Source organism: Onthophagus taurus, chromosome 7, assembly GCF_036711975.1.
Source record: "Onthophagus taurus isolate NC chromosome 7, IU_Otau_3.0, whole genome shotgun sequence".
Taxonomy (NCBI): domain Eukaryota; kingdom Metazoa; phylum Arthropoda; class Insecta; order Coleoptera; family Scarabaeidae; genus Onthophagus; species Onthophagus taurus.
This window is the reverse complement of record NC_091972.1, coordinates 19,139,254-19,145,264: the sequence shown is the minus strand read 5'-3', so window position 1 is coordinate 19,145,264 and position 6,011 is coordinate 19,139,254.

Below are 6,011 nucleotides of genomic sequence, written 5' to 3'. Positions count from 1 at the left end.
TGAAGATTCTATCTATACCAACACCACGGCCCCAAAAGACAACTCCATATCTTAGCAAGGAATACACATAAGCATAATAGGCACTTAATGCTGCCTCAATGCCATCTGATCTGGAAATAATCCGAATGGCATAGGAAAAATGACTGATCTTGCCAGCAAGGAAATCAATATGATTGGTCCAAGACAGTCCAGGATCGTATAGGGAGTGGGAGTTTAGTATTTCTATTTATACCCGACCGCAGACTTAAATAACTTCGTGGAACACTTACATAAGAGCTCCTGAGCAAGATCTCGAGTAGAAAATTTACAAAAAACCAATGAGGCAGTCTAGTAAACAGTTATAGCTCGTTGAAGACGTACATCGTCTTCAAGAACTGCTTGTTCAAGAGGCTGATGGATAGTTCTTTATAACACCTCAGGACATTAGTTATACTCTGAACTGATAGATATCTCAGCATCCACTACAACTCTTCTAGGTTTGAGATAGCTGTATCTATTTAGATACACAAACATCTTCTAATCCAGCTTATTAAAATTATCGATTTCGATTATTTCGAAATAAATCTAAGGAAAATTCAATATTTTAGCTGCAATAAATAGTTCTTGTTGAAAATTTCTCTCATTTTACATTCCTAGAATTTCATGATTCCTCCATCTCTATCTCTCAAACCCTCATCTGAAAGGACCAATTACAGGATAGTTCCCTACCATTCGTTCATCTCAATCCTAAAAGAGATGAAGGGAGTTTCAGGATACGCTGTGGAAGGGAGGAATCTGTGGAGAGTTCGTTTTTAGAAAGGCTCCGCCTGACAATCTTCGACCGCCAATGAGAGGAAGGGTCCTCTTAAGAGTCAACCAGCAGCCAGCAACTCCGTTTGACGCACTATACATACTAACAGCGACGAATTTTGAAATCGGAGAAAATCATTTTTGGAAATAACTTTAGATTAGATCGATGTCACGCGATTAATTCCAAGAGGACAACGTCTGCGCCAGAATGGGATATCCACACGGTGATCCAAGGTTGGCACGTAGTGAGGTATTAAAGTTCCCCACAGCACTAAAAAGTGGGTCAATACCGTCTGCTCATTCCAGATAGCATAATCAATAATTCACTCTCTCTCTCTCTTAAAAAATAAATAAAAATAAAAAACATCGCTCCGGTATTCGAATGGCGTACAAAGTTTTCTCGGCCTTAAAACAATTCTTCTTGTATAATTAATAATCGTAACACCATTAACCTACAAGTTAATAATTTTCTCGATTGTTTAAAATAAAAACTTTAGTATTCATGAAGTTAACCAACTTCAACTCCGATTTATTTAGTCCGAACTCTTTGATGATAGGATTACAAAACCCACAAATATTCATGGTGTCGAAAAGAAAGAAAAATTTATTGTCCGAAAATGTCACCTTGGTCTTGTTGGCATTCGATGCGCGGAAGACGATTTCGAAAGAGATTTCGAGGCGCGGTACCCCTCTTCTCTTCCACCTTTGAATCGAGTCGATAAGGAGATGCTTTTGGCACATCTCCAAAACGAAAGGCGGCGGGTCGCCGGATCGGAATGTAACGGCTCGACGAGCCCCTGTAAGGAGTTTACTACACGGTGCATACTAAATAGGCTACTATATACTCTTTGAAAGTTTGCCTCTTTGGTCTTAATAGATTGTTTCAATGAAAGAAACTCTAGAAAATTCTATATAAGACCCAAAACGAAAAGAGAAATCTAAAGGATTAAAATTATTACAGTTTATCCTAAATTTATAATAATAAATATAAAGTCAAGATTCTATATAGATACTTTTCTCTAGAGATATTTTTATTGAGATTGGTAAGATTTGAATATGTAATAATAAAATCTAAAAGTAATGTTTGTATAAAAATAATGTGCTATAAATAAATTAAAAATTTAATTATTAATAATTAAATAAAACTTGAGTCTACTTACCCTAACGCCATCTATACGTAACGGCTCAAATCTTCCTATCCAATGTGTATTGAATACAGTTTTCTTTATCTCCTTTTAAACAGAAATACTTCCCAAGTATATGGAAAGTTGCTGAAATAATAATGATACCAAAACCTGATAAACCACAAACCAGATGTTGCATCATATAGGCCAAGCTTATTATTACAGTTACTATCAAAATTGTTTGAAAAATTACTATTAAAGAGATTAAAAGCTGCCATAGAAGAAAAAACACTAATACCACCACTACAATAACGAATACTAACGAAATAGCAATGGAAAGGAATAAAGTCTGCTCCGTCGTATTTGTAGATGTTGCACAAGCTTTCGATAAAGTCTGGTTAGATAGTTTAAATGACAAACTAGACCAAATACTACCATTAATGTATAGTCAACTATTAAAATCGTATCTAGCTGATCGATATTTTAGAGTAAAATACGAAAACGCTTATTCGCCGTTACATGGAATATAAACCGGCGTTTGTCAAGTAAGTGTGCTTGATCCAACGCTGTACTTACTCCACATCTTCGACCTTCCTCAGATACCAGAACCTTTATTCGCAGTTACATTCGCAGATGACATAGCGATCTTGGCTGCTGAAATAAGTTACAATTGGCGTTAAATTCTACATACAATTTACTTGTAAGAAAGTAAACTATGTCCCAATATACATAAATGACAATGCAGTTCCTTATGCCAACACCGCAAAATATCTTGGAATGACGGTGGATGCCAGACTCAAATGGAAAACTCATGTCAAGAAAAAAACCTTCTGGCTTATTAGCAGAAAATCTACGTTATCACTAAGAAACAAGTTTCTAATATACAAGCAAGTATTAAAACCAAAATGGACATACGGAATCCATCTGAGAGGTTGTACCTGCAAGACAAATGCAAGTCTGAGTCAAAGATTCCAAAACAAAGTACTAAGATGGATAGTGAATGCACCTTAGTACATAAGAAACACCGACGTCCATTTCGACTTGGAAGTAGCATCGGTGTCATCAGAAATTGCATCCAGCTTCTTGACAACGAGGATGTCCTGCGCCGCCTTCAGAGTATGAAGCCGTTTTATTTAGTGACCCAAACGTGAACAATAGTGCGGAATTATAACAAAAAGAGTAGTAACTGACATGTGTGTTTCGCGTCTCGCAGTGTGCTCGTTTTGTATTACGATCCTACAACTCTAAAATATGACAATATTTATCTATATTAAGTGTAAAGCAGACTGGGCTACTGGGTACAGCTGCCAAACATTATTTTGTTTAATTTTGTGTAATGTCAAAAATAAGTAACCATTTGTATGTAAAGTAGCATGTCTATTTTATACTATTTCTATTTGGCCAGAATTTGCAGCTTTTTTATTGCCGCTTCTCGCATACCAACAGCCAGCGGTTCTTATCATTCCAATCATCTTCACCCAGTCCTCTCCTCTTCATCTCCTCATTGATATCCTGAATCCATTTTTTCCTAGGTATACCTCCATTGTTTCTTTTTGCTGGCACCCAGTTCCAAACCTTAAGTGGGAGTCTCTTTTTACTTATTCGACGTAGATGTCCATACATCTACGATACATATAGTGTATCTACTGTGCGTGATAAATATCCGGATCTCATGAGCATTATCGTGGATGACTTTAATCAACCATCCACTACATGGACTTCACCTGAATCTGTTGTTTCATTAGTGCCTACGGGAACCTTCGAGCGTCGCACCGATCACTTTCTTAACACTTACTCTTATTGTAACTTGTAGTCAATTTATTAATGTTTTAAACGATAATAATAAAATTTTAGAACTTACTGGAATATTGAAAACGGCTTGCGTTATTCCAATATTTAAATCCAGTTGGTATCCAATTACCGTCCTATTTCTATCCTTTCAGCTATCGCCAAGGTCTCTGGAAAAATTATCCACGAATATCTTAGTCTCTCTATTTCTCACTCTATAATCAATAAACAACATGATTTCCTGTCTGTGCGATCGGCTTTAAGCGAGGATACTCAGATTGACGCCATCTACACCGACTACTCCTTTAATCTTGTTCACTGGATTATATCGTATTTATCTAACAGAAGTCAGGCGGTCAGGATTGGTAGCTGTATTTCTGGTTACAAACCTATCACATCCGGTGTGCCTCAGGGCTGTATCTTGGACCCTTACTATTTGTAATGTACATAAACGATTGTATGTGTATGTAAGAGAAGGGGAGAGTATGCAACGCACACAGCACTTACGCCCCAACCCTTGTGCATCCTTCCAACACTCACTCCGGTTATGTATGTATGTTACGGGGAGTGCGTATTCTACACACGTCACCTAGGCCACAACGGGCCCCTTGTACATCCTCCTCTAAGAGGTTTGAGATGTTAAACGCGAGCTTAACTCGATTTCTAGCCGATTCCGATTCCTGACCGAGCCCCCTCTCAGTATAGCAACCGTCATCTTTCTGCAATAAACCTATTCGCCGCTCCGGGTCTGAGGCCCGAACCCTTTTAAGACGAGAGATTTCGTTTCCAAAGGTTACGTCTTCGCAGAATCTCCTCCACGCCCCTCTGTTCTTTCGGCGAACACTTTCTTTAAACTCCGATAGTTTGCCTTTACAGCAGTGCCAATCAGAATTTAATCTCGAGCTTTTTACTTTATTGAAGGCTGCTCTGAACTCCCTCTTAAGGTCGCTGAGCTCAGTGCACCACCACAGAGTGGCACGTCCTGAATCAGCTTCCAGACGGAGTGGACAAGTGTTTTTATACGCAATTGTCAGGGAATCTGTCAACACCAATGATCGTTCCTCAACATCCCTGCTCAAATTGGTTTTAAATTTTCAAAGTTTTTACTCTATGCCGACGATAATAAAATATTCACAAGGATCAGGTCTAATCTGGACTGTCTTAGACTACAAGAGGACCTTGAGTTTGTTGAAGCGACAGTAGTCATGCAAGCGATGACTACTGTCGCTTCAACAAACTTTACCTAAATTACAACAAATGCCAAAAAATTACATTTACTTGGAAACCTTATCCTCTCAACTTTTCTTACAACTTTAACGGTACTGCTATCCGGTCCACAGATAAAGTTAAATATCTTGGCATCATATTGGATTCCCAATTGCGATTACATCATCATATTGAATTTGTGTTAAAGAAATCTTTACGTAACTTGGGGTTTGTTATCAGAGTCAGTAAGAATTTCACGAGTCAAGACAAATCGTACTGTCATGTTCTTCACCCGTCTCTCATTTAACATATACCTCATATCCTCTTCGTCCTCTACAAAAACTGTTTGATCGTCCACGAACAGCATGGTATGTATGTGGTTGTCTCCTACCCGTATTCCCATCGGGTTGCATTTCCTTTTCCAATGTTTTGAAGTAAATACATACAGATCTTGAATATTAAGTATTATATAAGTAGCATTTCATTATCTATAAAATAAAATGTTTAAAAATGTTATTCTCTTCTTCTTCATCTTTGCGCGACTAAGATTGACTAGTTGCTATACACAGTGTGTTAATTAATTATCGTATCTGACGTTATCATTGCAAGTATGCAACCCATATCACAGTATTGGTATCACAATATACAAATCGCGTACAGAGCGGGTATAGTGTGATATTGGTTGCATATTTGCAATGATGACGTCAGGTACGATAATTAATTAACACACTGTAAGCCTGTTCTATAACTTACAATTAGACTAGAATTTACTCACCTAACCTTACCAGTGAGGGGGGCGGAAAAACGTTATTGTATGTTATTATCACAATGGTTCTAAAACTAACAGTTTCTTATTGTTTATAAATTACTAATTGAAAAAGATTAACCTTAAATATATTCTTGATATATTCATATTTTCATAATCAAGTAAAATTCCCAAAATCACCATCATAGATGCCAATCATTCTAATCAACTACTATACCGCCATCTATCCAATCATCCCAAAACTAATTTTAACATCACTGATTTGTGTAAACAACTGCTTTGTTTATTTAGTACTCTTATAGGTATTCATTATTTATTTCGTTTTTATCACAGCCATT